This window comes from Lygodium microphyllum, chromosome 21 (assembly GCF_053477565.2).
Source record: "Lygodium microphyllum isolate KBCC chromosome 21, Lygodium_microphyllum_v1.1.10, whole genome shotgun sequence".
Classification (NCBI taxonomy): domain Eukaryota; kingdom Viridiplantae; phylum Streptophyta; class Polypodiopsida; order Schizaeales; family Lygodiaceae; genus Lygodium; species Lygodium microphyllum.
In genome coordinates this window covers 130,524,348-130,549,664 of record NC_141155.1, presented here as the reverse complement: position 1 = coordinate 130,549,664, position 25,317 = coordinate 130,524,348, and positions in this window count along the sequence as shown.

Here is a 25,317-nt window from a genome sequence, read left to right as displayed (position 1 = left end):
ATAATACTATAATAGGCACCCCAAATTCTCTATGGCCATAAGTAGATAAATATTCCCATAAGCAAAACACACTTTCTCTTCTTAACCTCTCCTGTCTTGTTGAAAGTAGATGCTACACTCCCCCACTTTCTTGCAACTCATTCGATGGAAAAGAAACCTGGATCCTCACTCTAATGATGACTTGATAGGTGTCCTTCATGTCCCTCCGTGCACCTAAAAAAGCCATGCTCATACCATTAATGTACCACATTGCTCAAACACTCATGCTTGTATTGATCATGCACTTGGAAGTTATCCTTGCACTTCATACACCCAATGCCCATTAGAAAATATGAATGCAAATGAAGATTTAGTGCCTAGCCTACACTGTGCTAGGTAGTTTATGCATCTTTAGTTCTTTAATCCTCTCAAATCCTCACCTGTCAAGAGCATAAAAGATTGCACTTTGCCCATCCACTCTGACAAGCACTCATGATTGAACAATGAAATCAAACCCTTCTCACATATGTTGAAGTCCTATGCATCCCTCTACTCTCCCTTCCTCCTTTTTCACTAACCCCAAGGTTCCTATTTATAGTGATAGAATGTCCCCTTGTGAAGTGTCAAAATAGTGTGTGCTCAATTAGGGTGCACACTCATGTGAAGAGATGATGGATGAGGAAGTAACAGAGTCTATATTTGCTAAAAATGATGTTGTCATTGTTGGTTCAAATCAGAAAATAGCAAGTACAACTGTTCTTAATGATGGTACAACTGTCATAAATGTAGATACATCATTAATTACAGCAAGTACAATAGGTACTGCAGTTGTAACAGAATTTATAGCAGCAAAGAATGAAGAAACAACCATGGAAAGACGGTGGGCAGCTAAAAGACAACATGCTCAATGCTTTGTTTTAGTTTGTTCTCATTTTATGGAAGAAAAATATGCAGATGATTGGCTAAAAATTGGCCAATACTTGAGCACTATGGCAAAGAAGGAAGATTGGACCAATGAAGAGTTCAAGAGAATCAGGAGAAAGGCTTATGGCTTCTTTCTCAAAGACGGCTACCTTTGGAGGCATGCGAAGAAGAAAGGAGGAGTGCCTGTTCGTGTCTTAGGAGGAAAGAAGACTCAAAGACATGTCATGCAAGAATTTCATGAAAGCTTATTGGCTAGCCATAGAGGCATATGGGGCACTTTTTCCAAAATAAAAGAGAAATTTTGGTGGCAAAACATGTATAAAGACATTGAGCATTTTGTTGAGTCTTGTCATGTTTGTCAAATGTACTCTATAGTTAAGCATAGAGATGGGCTTTAGCCTATCTTTCCTTTATCCATTCATTACAGATGGGTTATTGATTTAGTAACCATGCCTATAGGAATTTGGAACATGAGATATCTAGTGGTTGCTAGAGAAGATCTCACAAATCAGGTGGAAGGTAAAGCCTTGACAACAAAGACCACTCAAGCTATTTGTAGATTTTCACTTGAAGAAGTGTTTTGCAGGTATGGATATGTTGACAAAGTAACTGCTAATAGAGGAGAATTGGATGCCGATGAGGCATTTCTTTGCTCAATTGGGAATCAAGCTATCTCTTACATCAGCCTACAATCCTGAAGGCAATGGTAAGAGTGAAAGAGGTCATCAACCGATTCTCAAAGCTTTGGCAAAGTCTTGCAGAGGGAAGATGAGAGAATGGCCTAAAATGCTTCCATTCTCATTATGGGCTGATAGAACTACCCATAGTGCAGTGACAGGTTATATGCCGACTGAACTAATACATGGGCAGCCACCTATTATGCCTATTGAGGAGTCTATTATCACATGGAGTATCTTGCCTTGGGATGAAGGCATAAATAGAGAAGAGCTGTTGATTTTGCGCATAAGGCAGCTTGAAAAAAGGCCAGAGGATGTCAAGACAGCCATTGAAAGGCTGAAGGTAGCGAGGTTGAAGAATAAGAAGAGGTTTGACAAGTGTCATCGATTCCGTCCAAGAGCTATCCAAGAGAATGATTGGGTACATGTCTATGATAGCTGCCTAGACAATCAATATAGTGCTCATAGGAAGCTAGCCAAGAGATGGTTTGGACCATATGTGGTGAAGGTAGTACGTGATAATGCTACTTATGTTGAGATATTTGCAATCACACCTAATGTAGCCTCTTTTTATGAGGCAGTCTGGGCTTAGGACATGCAGGCTACAGTAATCCCATATGCATAGAGAGGGAAGATTGCTACCCATCCAACAACTATAAAGCATTGTACTTGACTACAAATTTTCATATAGAATGAATACAATGTCATGATGCTTTGTACTTTCAGTTAAGTCTCTTGTCATTGTCAATCATACACAAGATTGTGTTTATGAGTCCAAGCTTCCATCTTGGAATCTAATTCACTTGTGTAACAAAAAGTGTCTTTGTTTTCATAATCATGGGTTCACTCTATGCCTACAAGCAGCCATAGCCATGCTCTAGATCCGCTCATCTTGACAACTTACACTTTGGTTGAAATGGATGGGACCATGATCAAGATACCAATAGCCGAAAACGTATCAAGCTCTTCAAATGAAGAGAGTCTTCTACTTATGAGCTTGATGACTTGGATGTGAGTCATCTACTTGAAGACAAGGAAGAAGAAGAAGACTTAAAGGATGAAGATGAAGATATGTCAGAAGAAGAGCCTCCTTAACCTGCAAATTCATGAAGTGGCGCATGTCGGAGGATGTGCAGGTTAGGAGGGGGTGAATGTCAAAGGGTTTTCTGTTCATGGCATAAAACATGGAGTTTTTATGTTTGCAGAAGAACTTCATTAGGATCCACATAAGAAACTTTCATACATAATTTAGTCATTATTCCCTTACATTTGTCTTAGATGTCATCTAATCTCATAAGTTCCTTTGTAACTTGACATGCAATTTTCAGTTTGTATCAAGAAAAATGTCAATGCTAGTGTATATGAGGACCTTCAACTTGATCAACAAGTGGTAATTGATAGTTTACAGGTTATGTCACATTGGTTTATGAAGTTCATTAGCTTGGAAGATCCAACTTTTGTCAAGAGCACTCCAAAGTTGACTAGGTCCACAAGTGACATGGAGTAATAGTTGCAAAGGACTTATATGACTTGTATATGATCTATATGAACTCTTTTTTGTGTGGAAGAAGGAGAGGAGTCCAGCCCGCATTTTGTGGTGCATTTTTTGGCTTGCACACCTATGGAAGATGGATGGAGAGTTGAAGACTATGGTGAATGCTCCAAAGCATGAGAACACAAAGCAAACTGAAGATCAAGAGAAGATACAAACAAAGAAGGTAAGAGTCCTTTTGCCCCATCCATTTGGTAACGTGGAAAAGAGTTGTATGATAGTCCATGAAAGGGAAAATAGAGATAAAGTATTCAGCCTACTCTTATGAGCTTTTTCTTCCATTCTCTTACCATATTCATGTACCATTGAAGCCCTTCTTATGCCCAAGTACTTGAGTGACTTTGGGGCAAGTCAAGAGTATGGGCTGAATAGGCTCTCTCAAAACTGTCATAAACAAGGCAGCCATTAAAACTCATTCATTTGAAGGGGTTTCTTAAAATCTAATCACTTCCTTGTGTAGACAGTGCTCCTGAAATAATAGGGCATTGGTTGAGATTGTAATGAGAGACTTTCCCATGAGTTTGTATACATTTTTGAGTCAAGTTTGAGGGCTGGAAATTACTGTTTTAATGCAGGGCTGAAGTACATTTGTGGTTCTATTGATGCATTTTTAATCATCGTTTGGACTCTATGTCAGTTGTAATGATTTCTATCTCTCTATACCTTGTATCTTGAAGTCTCAATACATGTATCTTCATGAAATGGAGGGCATTAGAGCTTGAATTTGTTGTAGGAAATGGAAAAAAACTGATATAGATCTATGCATAAACCTCATGGTTATTGATGTAATCAGATCCAAGTTTATTATGGTAAACTTGTATGACACGGTTATGTAAGATATTGGTTACTCTCTATCTCATCTACTCTCTCCATAACCTGAGAATCCATCAAACCCCAGTCTTTTTCCTCTCTCCCCTTTGTGGTAGACCTTCGACCCCCAACATGACGACACTGTGCACTGAAATGATGAGCAATAAAAACAAAAAATGTAAAAGGAAAGGTATAGGGCAGGGCTGCCACATCAAATCGCTATTCCGAAGTGAAAAATGTATGTTCGCATGGAAACACATCCCAATCACAAAAAATGATTCAAAAATTAATAGCTCATAAAACATAGCTTGAAACTAAGGACTGTAAAAAGAAAAATGGAAAATTCAAAGAGACAAAAAAGGCTATATGATCAAATTTTAATTTTGATGAATGTAGAATGCGTTCACATGGAAAAGTGGCAAAATAAAGGATTTAAAAAAACGGACAAGGAACGACCCCAAGGGGAGGGGGGGGTGAAAAGAGAATGGGTGGGTGGGAAAGGAACCCCATTAGGGGAAAATTAGGACATGGTATACATGAATGATCAGATAGGGATATTTCCATGAAGGTATGCAAGTCAGATGTGCAGGGATGCTTCCCCACACTTAAGACCTTACACCAAGGAGGGGGTACTAAGTATTAGGAACATTAGGAGAAATATGGACTCTCTTTTTTTCCCCTTAAGGAGTGAATAAAGAAATATAGGCCTAACCAAAGAGAGAGCTGGGATTCCAGATTCATGTAACATGAATCTTCTAGCTATATCTTGTCCCAAATCTTCCCTCAGTAATAAAATAAGGGGGAATACAATGCTGACACTTCTTGAAAGTTTGTGACTTGAATTTTCATTTTTCTTATTTTTTTATATTTGAGTTTTCATTTCTCCCCTTTTCAATTTCCCTATCTTTCTTACGCGGAACTCAAATTTATCATATCTCTTTCTCCGCTTCTTCCTTCTTGACGCAATCTTACAGCCTCATTATTGCTTTTCCTATCTGTAACCCTGTGAAATTTCATTTCCTCTACACGAACATAGAGTGAATTTCACATGTTTTATGAGAGTAAAGCTTGTTCTACCAAAGCCCTAAGATTTTCTTCACAAAACTTTACAGGTATATTGTTCTCTTCCATGGATGTTCTATGGTAAAGTTTTATCTTGTTTGGACAAAACCTGTGCAAGTTATGTGCATTCTCTAACATGTAATTTCTTTTGTTTTGGTACTCTAGGAGTCTCTTACAGTCAAGAAAAATGATCTTTTGAACACTCAACTTCTTCTCCAATATCTTATGGTTTCTTTGTAAACAAAGTTACAGGTATGTTGTCTTATTTTTTTGTTGCTCCATGGTTAAATTTTATCATGTATGCAAGCTATATGCATACTAAGTTTTCCTTAGTTTTTTTACTTCCATAGTCTTTGAGGGTGGAGAAGAATGATTTTTTAAAAACTCAACTTCTTCAACATCTTTGGGCTTCTTTGCAAAGAGAGCCACATGTATATTGCCACTTTTTTTTGTTGCTCCATGGTTAAGTTTCAACTCATTTGGACAAAGCCTATGTAAGTTATATGTATGCTTTGACTCGATATTTCTTTTGTTTTTGTATCCTAGGAATTTGTCAATGAAGGAATAATGGTCTTGTTATAAGTCAACTTCTTGTTCAACATCTCTAGGCTTCTTTGTGAAAAGAATTGCAGGTACAATGCTTTTTTAAAATTGGTCCATTCAAATTTCATTTCATTTAGAGGGAACATTTGCAAATTATACGCATGCTAATAGGTAACTTTTCTATTTGATTATCATAGATGTCTTCATAGAGGAAAAACATAAGTGATGAATGGTTGATTGGTAGCTTGGAGTTGTCATGAGCATGTAAGTCGAAGATAAAATTTGACATCAATAGTGCTATGAAACCCACCACAAGCTCCAAAGATGTGCATCTTAGTTGGTTTATTCCATTCTCATTGTTTGCATATTTGTTTGGTTCATGTGATGTTCTAAGAAAATAAAGATTACTTATCAGTGGAAGTGTCCATCCGAGGAATGGATGAGTCAGCTATTGGGTGAGTCTTGGCAAGTCAAAAGAACACATTTTGATGAGATGATTGAATGCAAGGTCAACCAATCTAATCTCACATTCAGGTAAAACTTTTTCACTACTTTGAATGCCTTGATTTGATTGACATAGGTCTTGCTTAGATGAATTGTTGTGTTATTCGCATTTACTTACCATTATTTTTGTTTTTATTACAGGTATTTCATCGCTAGAAAAACTTTGTGAATTCGCTTTCAATATAGAAGATGGTGACTTTTGTGAGGGGAGTGGATCAGTTTGGATCAAGATACTCGAGATGAGACACATATAGCTCTCATAGATGTGGTTATCTTGTGGAATGGTCGTATTCCTTTTGTGGTCAGTGTAGAGAGCCATTGGCCCATTTCTTTTCTGAGCCAAGAAATCCAATTAATGTCCAATGAGCCCCTCTGCAACTTCTATTTCAAGTTAGATAATAGAAAGGTCGGGATTCGTAGTGAGCAATCCATGACATGTAAACAATGTGCTTCTCCACATATCCTTGAGATAGTGGAATCCTTGTAAAATTTTTTATATAAAGAACGAATATAAACTTTTTTAAAACTTCTCAGTACTTTCAATTTAGATAATCTTAGTTTAGTATGATCCAAGTGTGCAATAATACATACTGTAATTAGTCAATCATGCTGTTTAAAATCATAATTAAATTGCAGGTTGGAGTTCTATAACCTATGCAATATTGTCTTTGCATAATAATATATTAGAGTTCATCTCTTCTACTTATTTCTTATAATTAAATATCAAATTGGATCCAAGGGATTTTGAAGGTCTTTCGTATTTATTTTCTTAAAACTTTCTATATTTTTTGTAGAGCTGGACTTGCATATACTCAACGATCTGAGTATATTCGAGGATATAATAATGTAGAACAAAGCATTTGTCTATATGAGTAATTTTAATGGTTACTTTAAAGTATTGAAATAAAGAAACTAAGGTAAGAGTTTTAATTTGAAACTTTAATGTTAAAAAAGAACCTTTATTTAAAACCCTGGATACATAAAAGCTATAACTCCAAACTCATTTTCACTTTCATTCTCTACTTCCCTACAACTTGTGCTCTCCTCCCTTCTCTCTTTGTGTGCCATGGCTACCACTCCCGCTTTTGCCGCATGGATTAGCTCCACATGCTACGCACACATAAGATATACCCTAGGTTTTGCGCAACCTTGAGTCTAGAGAGCTCACTTTCCACCGTAGACCCTAGCTCTAGTATATTGGCATTGTTTTGTGATGCGGCAAACCCTCTCACCTGCTCTATTCCGAACTCTGCTATCAAATGGGTCCCCATAGATTTCCTATATAGTTTACGTGCTGGATCAAGTCATGGAAAGGTAGTAAATCAAGCCCTCATACATGTGGGGCAGTATCTATGTGCCAGAGCCGTGCCCACCTCATCCCAGGACCATGCCATGATGGATCTCATCGAGCGCGATGCAACATTTGCCATATATGTTTTGTGCACTGAGGTGCAAGAGGACAGCGATGAAGACATCGATACACCCTCTCAGCCACAGCTAGAGTATTTTGAGAGGGAGCCTAAAGAGATCACACTTGATTCGAGAGTAGAGGCAGTACAAAGCTTAGCCATTGTACACCCACCTCCTTACCCTGTTGAGATGCCGACAAGCGATGAGCCACCCTTTGCTTCTCTCCATTCTATCATCATCGAGGGGGTGGAATATTTACTTATGAAGGATGTACTAGAAAATTTGGAGCTAAGGGAAGAAGAGCTATATTGTATCGTGGTGCGTGATGCACCTGATGATTTTATAGATTTTGATATACAAGATGCGCCAACACATGTTGATGAGGTGGCTCGATATGACGGCATGAGTGTCGATGACATCTCTGCCATTATGAGCTTCCAAGAGCAGATTGAGAATGCGGCGCCACAGTATGAGATCTCAAATGAGGAGTTCGAGTGGTTACAAGAAAACATTTTTGGACTTTGACCGGACTATTCAGTACCTTCCTAAGAGAGAGACAAGGGTGTCCCAGTTGTAGAAGTAGACCTGGATGCTCCATTATAGCAATAGATAGATGATGTAGAGAATGTAATGTTATTAGATTAATGTTATCATATTTGCATCAAAATTTACCAATCGGGCCTCTCGGACATTGGGAGTCTGCACATCAAATTTTGTCAGGATTGGGCCCCCAGAGCTGCCTTGGCCGGAGGCTAGCATCTCGGGGCCTGAATCTCTAGGGATTGGGTAGCTAGAGTTGCCTTGGCCAGATCCTCGCATCTGGGGGCCTGAATCTACAGGCTTCCACGGCCAGAGGCTTGCATTTGGGGGCCTGATTCTGCAGATTCAGGCTCCCAAATGCGATCCTCCGGCCACGAGAGCTCTTGGAGCCCGATCTCGACAAAATTTAATGTGCATACTCTTAATGCCCTAAAGACCCTATTGGTAAATTTTGATGCAAATCCAATGTATATATCTTTACCACACTCCATGCATAGTGAGTTTGACACAGTAAGTCTGACACTGAACTTGTGTGATGCAAGACATTGTCTATATAGATGAATTTTCATCTAGACAAGGTGGCCAATCTGGTAGCCAAGGAAGGGTGCAGGACTCGGCATTGAAGGAGTATATCGGCCAGCTTGTGAGTGACATTTTTTAATTCCATAAGATATGCTCTCCGGCTTTTCCTGAGAACTTCTTGAAGTTGAGGGCACTAGCGAAGGCTAGGCCCTTCAAGACCATCCCAACAAACTCTAGCTTGGAGAAAGTAGTGTTGCTTCGACATTCGAAGCTCCTCTACTTATTCTCTAGTACTAGGTCTAGGCCACTTTTTCCATGGTGGCCCATGTCATGGTTGCTGGTGTTGAAGACCCCAGTGTCATTAGGCAAGAAGGACTAGGGTGAAATGTGTTGCTGCCTATGATCAAGAATAGCTATGACCATGGGGAGTCTAGCTCAAAGAAGCTTAGGAGAGACTAGATGTACTTAGTGCCAAATGATATCTCATCACCAATGTAATGTAATTTGTAATATTCTCTTGAAGCAATGAAAATCGATATTTTTTGGATTTGTGTGCAATGTAGTTTGTCATACGTGTTGTTTATTATTGTTTTTTACTTGAATATTATGGCGGATTTATATGCAATACAATTCGTATCCTAAATTTAATATGTAGTGCTTTATCGAGTTCAAGCACAACATGTATTCATTGGAACGCATGTAACGATAACTCAAAGATATAAATAAAAAAAATAACAAGCAAACAAACAAAAATAAGACGCACCAGTAAATTTGTATTCATATTCATAACATTTTACATGGGATCCATTACAATCAGGGTTTTACAAAATCTCTTTGGAAGCTACATTCCATATATGTTTTCGTAGTACACCCCTATCGTTGTTGTTTTTCGTGAGGACTATCCTTCCATTGCCGAAAGAACCTCATTATCTGCAAATTCCTATTGATGACGGTGACTCTCCTTGCATGTACTACTGCATAGACCGAGTCTCTAAATAAGTCAATGATGTAAGCTTCGGTAGCTTCCTATAGTGCAAGGAGGGCCTGGGTAGTCCAACGATCGGGTTGTTGCAAGCGTGTTCCATCTGGGAAGTGCCTCCTGCTGTTCTTAATGAGTATGCCATCCATAATCTCATGCACTAGCTTTTGGAATGGAGCCTTTGGTATAAGGAAGTGTGTGGTCTTCTAGTAATGGCAGATCTCACGAAGAGCCACTGTGCCTAGCTTCCATTGATGCTTGCAATGTTGGCATGGTGGTGGTGGTGGTGGTGGAGCTGGGGGAGGTGGCCTCTACATAGGATTTCTAGGAGGGTGTTTCCGAGCTGCTTGCTTGGTGCATGCTATGTCTTCTAGGAGAGAAAACCCAAAACTCAAAAGTGAAATGTGTAAAATGAGGTGAAACTTTAAACTTATAGAAAAATTTTCAAAAAACCCTTAAACCTGAATTAATGTATCCAGGCTTTGGAAAAATATGACCAGTGATCCGATTGACGTGAAATTTTACTTGTGGACTCCTCTAGGGTATATCAACTACAGAAAAAAATTTGGCCTCATTAGAAGTCTCTAGCACACCTGTCTAGAGGCTGGCGTTTGGGGCCCTGAATCCACACTTGTCCAGAGGCTTGTGTCTGAGGCTCTATATCCCCAGATTTAGGGCGCAAGATGCCAGCCTCCAAATAGGTATCCCAGAGACTTTTGATGGGGTCAAATTTTTAATATCCATGAGTTTTTATGATGCGGCATGTGGATGAAGTTTCACCAAATTTCGATTTATGAAATTGACGGTTTAATCATTTTTTGAAAATGCATTAACTAGATTATACTTCACTAATAACAGAAAAACTCATCACCACACTAACTGTGCACAATTGCATATTAAATGCATTGTCAACTAAACTACGTGAAATATTGAAAACTTAAAAATTCACAAAAAATAAGTCATGGGTCAAATGGAATATCGCATATCGTATATAGTGTTGCCAAATCGCTAAATATAGTAAAGATATAGTGCATCGGTCCATGTACAACTGATCAATGATGTGTGTGTGATTGCGCATTGAATTTATCCTTAATAAACTACTTTCAAAATTAAAAACTTGAAAATATGCACAATGCAAATAATGGCAAAATAGAATATCGAATGTCAGATTTGGCATTACGAAACCATGAAATACACGGTAGATAGTGCATTGAACCAAGTACAACTAGAGCTAGGCAAAATTTAGCTCCATTTTGTAGACCACTACTATCAAATACTTGAAGGTCTACTGGAAAGATAAACCAAAACTAAGCTCCTTACAATCTACAACCAAACCTGAGCTAAAAACATAGATCCAATTACAAGGCAGCTTCTCAAAGCATATTGTTGACGTTAAGATTAAATGCATCCTTGTTGTTGCGGATCCTACGAACAACAACCATATTTATGGCCTTAATAGTGATATGTTGAGCATGAATGGCTAAAACTTGAGAATCACCCATTAGATCAATCAAGTAACTTTCAACTGTTTCTTGGAGAGCAAGCAAGGCTTGGCTTGACCATCACCCCACATTCCTTGCCTCGTTCCTTGAAAAGAACTTGTGATGATATCCTAAACTGCAGATCTTGCAGTATTTCTCGCACCAACCTAGAGGATGGTGCCTTAGGAATAATCAAGTTGGCACTCTTCTCGAATTTCCTTATCTCACGTAGCGCAGCTGTGCCTGGTCTCCATCTTCGCTTCTTATGTGTTGGAGGACATGTATTACTAGTTGGAGCAGTAGTGGGTGGTGGAGCAACTGGAGCACATGGACCACCATTTTTGGACAATGGGAAACCATCATTATTGACCACACTAGGGCCACCATTGCTGGACACAGTAGCACCACTATTATTTGCTGCAGTAGGGCCACCATTTTTGGCTACCAAGGGACCTTTATCACTCACAGTAAGCTCACTAGATTCGGAAGAGTGTTGAGCTCTTGCTCTTGTAGGCGCCTTCTTGATAGGAAGCTTGGAATGTGCCATGGTTGTGATAATGAAGGATAGAAAGGTGGAGGGTAGAGTGAAGAGTAATGGGAAAAAAATGAAAGGAGAGACTTGACTTAAGTACAAAACTTTAAAACTTACTGTGGTGTAAATGAACTTTAAAATTAAAAAACATAGTTTGAAATCAACTTTGAAATACATAATGACAAATCTTTGAAATTTTAAACAAAATTTGTAAGACATCTCATGTTAAAGATAGGAGTATTGATGTGTCATATCCTAGGTACCTATGCTCTCTCGTGGACTCTAAATGCATCAAAAGTATTATCTTTATCTAGGTCTCCATTTCTTGCCATCTCTCTCTTGGGTTGCCAACCATTCTGTGTGGCATTGTCTAGCTGTGCTATTTTCATCTTGCTTTTCTCACTTCATATATTGCCCTACTTATAAATTCTGCTTGAGAGGTTTTGGACTTCTTTTCTTTTTCCTCGTATCATATCTATAAACTCCTATACCACCATTGTAATAATTTCCTCATAGAATTGGAATCATTGATGCCACATCCATGATTAGTTGCCTTTTGAAAAGCACAGTGAGCTTGCTAATGAGATCGTTCCATGCCTTGAGTTGACCATACTACCAAACTTCCTTGATGTGCAAAGTATGGACATGTGCTTCAAGTATATGCTACTCAAGAGGAGAGATTAGAAACACAAACTAATTCGAAATGATGATTTTTTTTGTAATGGTGACAATATTGACCATGTAGTGTGTTATATTGTTTGTAGTCCATGCCTCCACCATGGACTTACGAAATTTAGTAACTGTCTCTTTAAATATATATGCATCACCATCCCTAAACCTCAACTTTTGTAAGAGAGCTGTTAATTTATCTAGGCGTATCCACACTTCTGCATTTGCAATCCTCGTTCGTCCCCCATTGCTCCAATCTGGAACAACAAGGTGCAACTTTTTCCATGATTCATACTTCTTTGGTTATTTTACAAGTATATTGCCTTCCTCATCTCGAGGTGGAGATATAAACTTCCTAGCCTTGGGTCCACCAAAGCATGGTTTACAAGGGATATTTTCACTCTTTTTCGATTTTTTCTCGTCCTTTTTTATTTCTACTTGGCCCCCTTGCAATCCAACTTCAGAGAGGACTCGTTCTACCTTCTTGCATATATCAGCTTCTGACATAGGCTACATCTTCTATGCAAAGCACATATATTCATATACTAGCTTCTCAATTATTCTAACCAAACAATGCAATGTGCAAAAGTGAACACTTGTTAGTGGTATTTCCAAAATAGGGCGCCAGTTTGGATCCACTAGAACTAGCATTCCATTTCTCATGACTTTTTGATCACGTGTTGGAGCACCTTGTTGTCCTGCCTTGGCAAGCCATTCTTTCTTTCCATCTTTCCCTTTCTTCCTAGTTTGCATGCAGTATACGCATGGAAATTTTGCATTTTTTGCATTTGATAAACCAAACATACACATCAATGTTTTTAAATCACCTGCAAGATCCCATTCAACTTGATAGTCCCCAAACCCCTCTATGTGTAAAATTGCTCCATTATTTTGTTGTTAAATAACACTGTGTATATTAGTGAGGTTAAAAAAAACTTTAAGTACTTCATGGTCCTCCTTTGTTACTTCAAATGCTGCAAGCCACCATATTTCATTCTTTGACTATATACTGAAGTATAAAGGATGGTTTTCATCGATATTGGGATCCAATACTCGATTCATAAGTGTTATACTCACACATTCAAGTTTTTTCCCCTTAATAATCTCACTCTCATCAAGTTTGAGGACAAACTTTGCTTCTACATTCTTCCATAGACATATTGTAGAACTTGACCATAGCAATCTGAACCCTACATATATCCAATACAAAGTTGTTGGATGCATTCAATACAAATGCAACTTCTTTGGAACCATACTTCAATATGTGTGTATTTTCAAGATGCGTTGGCTCGCCAATTAGTTCTAAAACTTTCTCATTTAGTTGTTTTCAAGCCTTCTTCACGTGAAATGGTTTTAGCAGAGGCGTTACTCACTTAGTTTTGAAGACTTGCTTAAATCATGTATCCAATTGTTGATAGAGCATACTATATGACTCTAAACTTATTCCCACCTTGACACGTATCCATGAGCATCTGTAGCAGTAAACAAGTTGCTCACATTCCTAAGATGTTCACTTGCGACACCATCCACAATGTCCCTGAATTTACGATTTTCCAATGTATTTTTGACCATATCCTTGCTTAGGACTTTGGTAATAGTATCATTCTCTGCATGAGGGAACATATTTCTCATTGTAGCAGATTGTGAGCATATATGCGTCTATGATATTGTCCACTTCATTTGGTTAATTGGTGAATTGGTTTAACTAATCGTATGTGCCGACGTGCTTCTTTGGTTTTTAAACTGGGCCCAATCTCCAAAGTTTTTGTGAGCTTCCTCTCTTTATGTTTCAATTCTCCTTCTCTAAGTCCACAACTTTAGACTGTAACTCCATATTTTGCACGTGTGTAGTCTGCATAGCATCTTTAATGATAGACCTTGCTTGTTGTAGGCTCCCATTCTCCATATCCTTCTTCTCAGCCAATAATATATCATTTTTCATCAAAGAATACATATTCTCTTGTAATCTTGTCTGCATATTTGTCAAGGCTTGATGAACCCTTGCTAATCCTTGTGTGATAAGTCTGTATGTGTATCCATACAATCCTTCATTGCCTTCACAAGCAAACTTTACAAATGATGTAAGCCCTTCAAATAGTGGTGGCCTTTAAATGACTGGTCGGGTGGATAAATGCACCCATCAACCCAAAGGTCCATGTTTTTTTCCATGCATTTCTTTCTTGTTGCATCATGTATCTTATTGCATCATCCCTTTCTAGAGTTCTTTTGAACATTTGTGCATATGCATCCTCTAATTGAAAGTGAATGTCTCTCTTTCTCTTGGTACGTCCTAAACCTGCATCCTGTAAAGAAAAATATATGCCAATTTTAACATTACATAATTACACCCCTTTTATTAATAGTAAGCTAAGGAGTCGATACCAATTTTCTGATCAATAACAAGAATTTTTAAATATCTGGGAGCTGCAGGGATCAACATCAATCCAGCAGCATGCAGCTAATTCTAGATTGAACACAATATTAGTGAGTTTGGGAATCTCCCAATTCCCATTTTTTGAATACTAAAAAGGTGGCACCCGGATAACATGCCCATAAATTTCTCAAAACCATATGATGTAACCTATCATTGGAAAGCGCTTGAAAAATTGAATCTATTGAGCTATAGAGCGCTCAATTTGGAGTTATAGTGTTCAAGTTATGACAATTCCAAAGATTTGACCATGAGTCCCAAACTTATGGGAAATTCCCATATTCCCCAATATGGTGTTATTGGCTCAAATCACACAATTACACCCCTTTGATTTAGTATATCTGTGTTCTTTTTTACCCAGTTGGATCTTGTCTCTTTCTCTTGATTTCAGTCATGATAGACCCTAATCAATACCTAATTTGTCTGTAATCTTAGCTTTTAATCTACCTCTAATCAGCATCCAATCTTATCTTCTATTCTATCTAAAATATTCACACACACACACATGCTCTCTCTCTCTCTCTCTCTCTCTCTCTCTCTCTCTCTCTCAAGATGAATTTATCAAAGTTATTTAAACACATTTATACAGAAGCTTGGCTAGTGGGGAATAATAACATCATCTTATCTTCTACCCTAATTTACTCTCTATCACTCTATCACTTATTTTCTTATAAGTTCATCTCACACAGTCCTCTCTCTTCCCCCCTCCCTTCTCCCTCTTTCCCTCTCTCTCTCTCTCTCTCTCTCTCTCTCTCTCTCTCTCTCTCTCTTCCCCCCCCTCTCTCTCTATGAATTGACACTTAAGGATTAAACAACTATGAAGAATAATAAAATCATAGAGATTTAAAGAATAAAGATACCTCCAAGTGTTGAAGAGGAAGATATCTTATAGCACAGTACTGAAGAGGGAGATTGCTTGTAGCAGGGTAGAGAGTATTATAGATAGAGATTATTTGATTTCAGCAAATGCTATCAAAACCACTCCTGAGATTACTTGTAGCAAGGTAGAGAGTATTGTAGATAGTATTGAGTATTTCTTCAGAAGAATTTGTATGCAAGAAACCATATTCTTGAGGGAAGGAGAAGAGTACACAATTTCAGACAAAACTAGAGCTTTGAGAGGGAATGAATAAATGCCCAGAAATAGGCATATGCTTGTCCAAAAGCAATAAAAATTTACAAGAAAACTCTTAGAGTCAAAAATATGTCTCTGGGTAAAAAATAATCTTAAAATATGATGTGTACATCATTTTATATCATTTTTTAACTTTCTCCCTTTTAAGAAGTAAGAATGAGAATGATTCTAATATATTTTCATATCAAAAAGTCATGAGGGTATTAAAGAGTCGTATATTAATGATTGGCTCAATTTTTACAGGAACTAGAATTGTATTTTTTTAGTTATTAGGATTTTGAGAAAAAGTTGACCTTATCCTACAATTTGAGAATAAAATAATAGGTGAAATCTATTGAAAATAAAAACACGATATTTGCTTGATTGTAAAAGATCTCTTATTCTAATATTATTTTGGAATCTCTTTTTAGAGAGAGAGAGAGAGGTGAGAGAAACCCCTTAAGGGGCAAAAAAGAGAATCCATATTTCTCCTAATGCCTAAGACATGAAAAAAATATGGACTCTAACATCCCCACACTTAAAACGTGACTCGCACTTGTAAATAAAGGGGATAGGGTTAGAAAAACTTGGCTCCATATGCAAATAACCAAGGTGGTAAACCATCGCTGAGACATGAAGGGTCATAGTCGTTGATAGGAGGTACCATGGCTTACCATGTCACACTCATCCATCATGGTAGGGACCATACAACAACACTTAGGGAGGTAGCATTGTTGTGATGAAGAACTCCGATTTAGGTGTTGATGTGATGAAGAATACAATATGCATGTCAACAATCACTCACGTGAAGATGATAGATCAAGCACTCACCCCATAACTCACATCAGTCGATGGATAATAATTGAAACCCATATCTCATAGTTGGTTGAGAAATCAACAAGAGGGATGATTTAGACGGTGTATGCCAATGTGCATAGTTGATGATGTATCATTTAGTCCCAACCCATTTGGCATAGGTGTAAGAAGGAAGGCCAAGGATCCTTGTAGTGCAATGATTTGAATATAGTGATGTGTGTATTGATGATGAAGGAGGCCCTCCTGTGTTGTGTACATAAATAAATGAAAACATACCTAGCTTCAATGGTTGAAATGTCCCTCGATTTTCTAACCTCTCAAGAATTTATTGAAGAGAATACTAGTCACACTCAACCCCCCTCTATCACACTCTATTGGTAAATATAGGAGGGCAACCCATACTCACATCCCCATCCGGTTAGAATGAAAGCTCACATCACTCAAAGGATTGGCGATGAAGATTGCTTGTTGCTAATGTCAAGGTGTTAAGGATGAGGTGTACCCATGGAGGTAGCCAACAAGTGTATTACTTGAATTGCATATTGAAAATGTAATCTGCTATAGGAGTCAGATGCACAAATGAAGTTGCACGATACAATATACCAAGGGAGGTGGCTTTAGAATTGCATCCTAGAAGGTCAACTAATGATTCAACTATCTTAGATTGTGGCGTGTTGCCATCTTTTCCATAGCCAACTTCCTATCCAAGGGTGTTTTGCCACCTTTTCTTGGAACGAGGCATGCTATAACAAGGAAGTTCTTCCTTTTCTCCCATAACAATTTTGATGTTTTTTCTTTTTTCTTTTTTCTTTTTTCTAACTCTCAAGGATGTTTCCACCTTTCCTCGAAGAATAGGTCGGCATGATAGAGACCAAAGTTATTTTCTCTCATGACTAATATATATTTATGCTTTTTTCTTTTTATTTTATCTTTTTTAAAAAGAGAAAAATGGCAAGAGTACCATGTATCAAAACCATCCTTGCTACTTTACTAGATTAGATGAGAAGGGAAACAAAAAAGGGTGGAAGATAGCTGTGAGTGGCTAGAAGAACGAGGCCACCTCATCAAGATAAGCAAGAGGGCTATCAAGAGCAGCAATATGTAAAGCCTTACTGATCGACATGCAAGGAATGAAAGGACTATCAGTGGTGATTGTGAGGATTCCCAAGGAGAGTAATACTTCTTTAGGCGATAGCCATTAATCAAGAAGGGATCATTCAGAGGCATCGACTATTTGCACTTGGACAGACCCATTAGGGTTGACAACAACAAGTACCTTATAGAGGCCCATCCAACGTTGTTGAAGATTTCCTAAAAGCTTGCCAAAAGGCGAATCATAAGCTAAGACTAAGTCACCTTTCTTAAACTCCTTCTGTGCTTGATGAAGCTATCATGATAGTCCTTTCATCAAGCTTGTATAGCTTTCATGCACTATAGGGCCATCCTATGAGTCTCATCCAAAAATTCTAAGTATAAGAGACAGCATTGAAGGGATTCATCATCTCCCAAGCGCTCTTTGATAGCCCACACAGAGAGGGAAATTCCAGTTCAATAGGAAAGATGGCCTCTATGCCATACTCCAGCTGGAAAGGGGTATGTCCTATAGTAGCCTTACAGAGGTTCTATAAGCCCAGAGGGCCTCTGTAAGTCAATTGTCTCAATTATAGTGATAGATAGCAATCATCCTTGTTAAGATTGAGTAGAGGATGCAATTGGTGACCTCAACTTGGCCATTGGCTTGAGGATAGTAAGGCGTGGAATTACGATAGTGGATCTTGTATAGCTCTATCAGCTTCTCCATAATCTTGTTGAGAAAATGAGAACCTCTATCACTTACTAGCTCTAAGGGGCTGTCAAAACAAGTGATAATATTCTCATACAGGCACAAGGCCATGCTATTGCCATCATCCTGCTTCAGAGCTTTGGCTTCACACCATTTTCTCACATAATCCGTAGTACAAACCAAAATGTATATGTTTTGCTTTCTTCTAGTTTGCGGATCAATGGGGCGAATGAAGTCAATTTCCCATTTCTCGAATGGCTTTAGGGGAAGGATGGGTGTTATAGTGACACAGTGCTAAATTTGGTTGGTTTTCCTATTCGTTGACAAGCATCACAATGTTTGTAGTAGTCATAAGCATCCTTATGGAGGGTCGACCACTAATATCCTACAAGCAAGGCCTTTCTTGCTATCACTTCTCTTGCAAAGTGTCCACCACAAGACTCATCATGGTATGCTTTTAGCACTATTTCAATCTCGTCTCTTGCAATACATCTTCTATGTACTTCATCCTTGCCTTTCTTGTACAGAGAGCGCTGCGCCCAACAAGGTGTAGGGAGTTGATTCCAACAGAAGCTTCTTCTTCTCCTAGTTGAAGATACTAGGAGGATATTATTGAGTAACTAAGAGGTTGGTTGGATACCATGGGATTACAGCTTTGACTAGAAAAAGGGAAGTATTAGGGAGGTTTGGGTCATCCTACTCCTCTTTGTCACTCTAAGAAATTCACGACCGATGATCAGCCAAGACTTGGGAGTGACCAAGCTTAATAACCACTTTAAAACTCAAACTCCTGAAATAGAAGGAGCCATCTCATCATTCTTCCATTCACATTTACTTTGTTCATCAGGAAGGACAGGGCCTCATGATCCACATAGCATTTGAAGTGCGTCGACAGTAGATAGTGTCGAAAATTCTCTAGGGCAAACACCATTGCCAAGCATTCAAGCTCTATCACTGTATAGTTTTGTTCTCTGTGGGTTACTTTTTGACTTGCATAATAGATAGGTTGATCTAACTTCAAGAATCCGTTTTGGCATAAGACTGTGCCTAGGCCTTCAATTGACTCATCAATGTGCACATGGAACTCCTTCATCCAATTAGGAGGTTGCAAAATGGGTGCTTCAATCAAACACTGCAAAATAGATGCTTTGTCACAATTAGTGGTCCACATAAACTTTGCATCTTTCCTCAAGAGCTTATGCAAGGGGAATACCTTTGTTGCAAAGTGGGCAATGAATCATCTGTAGCAACCCACATGGCCAATGAATCCCCTCAATTTTTTGAGGTTAGTTGACATTCTTAGAGCTTCAATCTTCTCAATCTTTGTAGGTTCTACTGCTATCCCTTTTGTAGAAACAATGTGGCCCAAAAAAACTCTTGAAGAGACTCCAAAGAAGCATTTGTCGAGGTTGAGGAAGATCCCATACTCTCAACATCTATCAAATCACTACTCTAGGTATCCCCAATGCTCATAGATTAGGCTATAGACACATAAGTCATCTTGATAGACCTTAATGAAATCATATAGATGTTTTTGAAATGCAACCATCATTACTCATTGGAAGGTAGTAAGAGCATTATAAAGCCCAAAATGGCATCACTCTGTAAGTATAGGTTTCCCATTCTGTTGTGAAAGTTGTTTTGGGTTGATCTTCTTTTGTGATCTGGACTTGGTTGTATCCATTGAATCCATCCAAGAGGGAATAGAGGTTATGTCTAACTACTGTGTCTAACAGTTGGTCTGTGAAAGGGATAGGGAAATGATCCTTCTTATTCTTTGAGTTCAACTTTTGAAAGTCCATACATATTCGTAGCTTTCCATTCTTTTTGGATACTACCATGATGGGCAAAATAAATTTACTATTAGCCACTAGATAGATAAAGTCAGCTTCAAAGAGCTTTAGCAATTCGACTTTCACTAGGGCAGAGTAATTTGGATTCATATGCCTCTATCTTTGCCTAATTGGCTTGGCATCAAGCTCTAGGACTATGTGATGCTGGCACACTGTGGGATCAATCTCCTTCATATCTTTGTATGACAATGCAAACACGTCCAAGTTCTCTTTTAGAAGGTCCTGCAAGATTGATAGCTCCTCTTCTAAAAGATTGATATCCACCTTCAAGTGACGTATCGTATCATCAACATCCACAAAAGTTAATTACTTTTCACCTTTCACTTTACGGATGAAGGTCCCATGGACTACATCCTGGATATAGATCCCGACTCCTTTAAGAGAGTGCTCTCCTCTTTTGACACAACACTGGAACCGACTTCCTCTGTCAATGAGAATTGAGCTTGCTCCTTAGGATGTTGAAAGGCTATCGTTGCTATTTTGGGTTTAGTTTGAAAATTAGTTACTTCTTGGCTCAAGGACTTCTCTTCTAAGGATGCATCCAAGAATGTCACACAATAGGAACCTTCTAAGTTTTGCTTGGGCTTTAGGATTGGTGGCAGTTGGCAAGGTACATTGTCATCATCCTCTCTTGAGAAGGGTAACTTTTGGAAATAAGAGCCACTGTTGAAGGAAGGCTTATTCTACTTAATCCATTTCTTGTGGATATTTTACATATGATGTGACTCATTAGCCAATCCAAAGGGTACCATAGTCATTCTGTCTAATAGCATGGCATCTTCAACTTATGTAGCCTTTGAAACTTCTTTCTCTTTTGTGCCTTCTTCAAGTAGGATAGATTCTTCCAGCTCGCTTTCATAGTCTTCTTTGACATTGTCATCTTTTTTCTCTTTGGACTCTATCTCTATCTATGTAGTAGGGGATCTTGAAAGAGAAGAATATATATGTTTGACAGCTTCTTCATCTCCTGATGTGCCATCTGTTATCTCATTGGAAGAGTCTATGATGACTTCAATGAAAGTGGATCCATTACCTTTTTGCAATCCATAAAACTTCAGCACTACTTTGTAGGATTCTCTGCCTAGGGTTAGGGTTCCTTTGAACCAATATGTCCATGCCCTTGCTTCAAAAAGCCATGGTCTTCCCAGCAGCAGCAGAGGATATGAGGTCTTGTAGTAGGAATTTGATTTTACCACCAAATAGGTAAGCCAATAATATCTTCCTGCGAGGGTTGTCTTTACATGTGGAGGAATGCCCAAAGGCTTAATTCCACTTTGATCTGCCAATCTGATAAGCAACTATGTAGGCTGCATTCCTTGCAAGCCTAGATCCTTCATTGTCACATTCGCCATTATGTTCACTAAATAACCTCCATAAATCAATTTGTTTGCAATAAAGCATCCTTAAATCCACATGTCGATCTCTAGGATACCAAGATCCAAGAAGGTGTTAGCCACATCCACTTTTTTCAGAGGCTCTAGGGATTTGTTAGACTTGGTTTCTGTTGAGGGAGCAATCCTTAAGCCACATTTTCTTGTTAGTATGCTTTTGAATTTCTTTCAATAATTGGGAGACAACATAAATTTTTTTTGGAATGTTAGGTTTGGTTTGAAGGCATCTAGGTTTTTGACCAAGTTATATTGTTTAATAGAATCCACTGGCTTCTCCAGCTAGTTAGGGAATGGGGCAACACCCAATTTTATATTCCCTATTTTTTCTTGTTGGAAGAGAGGGGGAGAGACAGAGTGGAGTGGAAGATGAGCCTCAACTCATTGTTTTTCTTCTTCCATTATTCTTCCATTATATTAACTGGAAGAGACTTACACACATAGGTATGACTAGCCAAGTTTAACTGTGGTTAAGTCACTGATTACACTGACTTATTGAATGTCACACATGTGTACAATTGTATCCAGCTAACATCGGTCACATGCATAAAGATAGACTGACTAAAGAGTAACGGGAGCTTGATATTCTAATACTCCCCCTCAAGCTAAAACCATCAGATAAACTCCAAGTAGCTATCTGAAGTATATGAAATTTTCTTTACCAAGAGACTTGGTAAATATTTCTGCTACCTGGTCTTCAATCTTCACATGAATCAAGCCAATCTGCCCTATAAGAACCATTTCTCTGATGAAATGGTAGTGAACCTCAATATGTTTGAACCTACCATGGTAGATAGGATTGCTAGCTAGCATGACATTGCTGAGGTTATCACAATATGCAATCTCACTCTGCTTTTGATCTGTATTCCCAAGTCTTTCAGCACTTTCATTAACCAAATTGCTCTGCAAGCCGCTAAGGCAACTCCTCTGTACTCAGCTTCTGTACTAGACGATGCAATAGTAGGCCGTTTCTTACTCTGCCAATTGATCTACTGTTGCCCAATCCAAATGCATAATCTGGTTGACCTCCTGTCATAGGCACAACCAGCCCAATCAGCATCAGCAAACCCTGTTAAGTCAAAGGATTTTCCATATGCATAAAATAGTCCATAACCTATAATAGTACCCTTTACATATCTCATGATCCTCCTGACTGTATCTAAATGTGGTTTGCGAGGCTTCTGCATGAATTGACTAATCAGTCCCATTGCATAACATAAGTCAGGATGGGTAATAGTCAAGTATATCAAGCTACCCACCATCTATCGATACATGGTCACATTCTCTATGTCATTTTCAACATTAATATGCATCTTGACATTCTGATCAAGAGGTGTCTCCATAGGCTTGCATTCAGCCATACCATACTTCTATAACATGTCATGAGCATACTGCTTCTATGGTAGCCATATACATTGAGGCGTAGAGATTACCCCAATACCAAGAAAATACTTTAGTTCACCAAGGTCTTTGACTCTGAATTCAACCTATAAACATGATTTAATTTCAGCAATGCCCTCTTCATCATCTCTAATGATGATAAGATCATCTACATAAACCACTAGAAACACATATCCATGATCTATCTTCTTCGTGAACAGACTGTGATCTGCATCACCCAATCTAAATCCATGTTGCTGTAAATAACTACTGATCTGAGCATTCCATGCTCTAGGTGCTTGTTTCAGTCCATATAAAGCCTTTTTCAGGTTACATACATGTGTAGGAAAGTCCGGGTGAACATAGCCTTCAGGCTGGTCCATATATACTTGCTCAACCAAATCATCGTTCAAGAAAGCATTCTTGACGTCCATTTGCCATAATTTCTAGCCTTTGCATGCTGCCAAACAATGGCAGTTCTGATTGTTGCCATTTTAGTCACCGGAGTAAAAGTCTTGTCATAGTCAAGGCCATATTATTGTGCATACCCTTTTGCAACCTGCCTGGCCTTATAGCATTTTAACGAACCATCTGACTTGCACTTAACCTTGTACACCCATTTGTAGCCAATGGGGACTTTGCCTTTAGGCAACTCAACCAATTCCCATGTCTCATTTTGAGCCAGGGCTGCATACTCCTTATCCATGGCAGCACACTAATTATCATCTGTAACTGTATCATTAAACTTTGTAGGTTCTTTGTAACCTGTCACACTAGCCATATATGCATAATGGCAGGCTGAATAATTAGTGTATGTAAACTTGTCAACTAGTTTTTTGACTCTCTCAGATCTTTGTTACTGTGGCTCACTATGATCTTGCCTCTCATGAGGCAGTACATAACGACTCTGCCTTGCTCTAGGCATCATAATAGATGGAATGCCCAACTCACTATCTAAAATGTCACTATTAGATGATTCATAACCTGCTATAAGTGGATTTGTCACATCCTCAAGTATCTTTTCTTTTTCCTTATCCAATTTTCCCCTCACTGACATATCCGTGTCAGTGGACGTAGGAGTACGACTCTGCAAGCATCCTGACCAAGGACTTACTTAGGTGACCCATCACGTATAAGACAACTCATAGATGTACTCACTGTAGGTGTATTTTCAGCATTACTAGTGCTGGCCACTGCAACTCGACTACCATACCACGATGCCATGTCATAAAAAACATCTCTGCTAATCAATGTCTCATGTGTAGATGGTACATAACACTTGTAAGCTTTTTGGTCTTGTGCATAACCAAGGAACACACTCTTGAGAGCTTTAGGATCCAAATTTTTCCTCTTTTCATCAGGAACATGCACACGTGCAATGGTTTCAAATACCTTCAAATGTGAAATGTCAGGCTTATGACCATACAACCTCTCATATGGAGTTACATCATGAATCCCTGCTATAGGGGTTCTATTCAACACATAGATAACAATCACTACTGCTTCAACCCATTGGCAAACTCTTTTCATTCACCACAACTCTTGTCGATTCCATCAATACCCTATTTTTCCTTTCTGCTATACCATTTTGATGCGGTGTATAGCTACAAGTTAACTGTCTTCTGATCCCATTTTTAGCAAGGTACTTGTCAAAGTAATTAGAGACATATTCTCCACCTCCATCTAATCTAAGACATGAAATTTACATCTCATCTCATTTTCAGCATGCTTCTTGAAATCCTTGAATGCATCAAATACATCATCCTTACGTTTTAGTATGTAAAGCCAAGTGTACCTGCTAAAATCATCAATGAAGGATACATAGTAACAAGCACCACCAAACGAAGCATTATGAGATGGACCCCATACACCTGAATGTATCAACTGCAAGGGTCATGGGCTATTCTGTACATGTCTCTTAAATGGAAACACTGTGTATGTCCCATCTAGCTGATTCAAGATCAACTGGGAATCCCCTTTTACTAACAACTGCCGAATATCACCTTGCTTGGCAACATGCGGTCCCATAATCAAGGCTTTATACTCCGCCATGTTGTTAGTGAATCCTACCTCGAGATAAGCGGCTAACTTTATTGGAACTCTACGTCGGGGATCTCGGATTACTATTCCAACACTCCCTTTTTTATTAGGGCCCCTGGACGCTCCGCCAAAATATAATGTGTACGTCCACAATGGGTTTACACAGCCTGTCATCACGAACTCCTCTATTAGTAATTATGATAGTCAAAATTTAGCATGTTTAGAGGATGAACTGATGGCTCCATCCCACATTCTTCATTAAACTCAACAGGGATACTTGTCAACATTCGTAAGCAGTGATGGTAGAAAACTTTGATCTCCCACACAA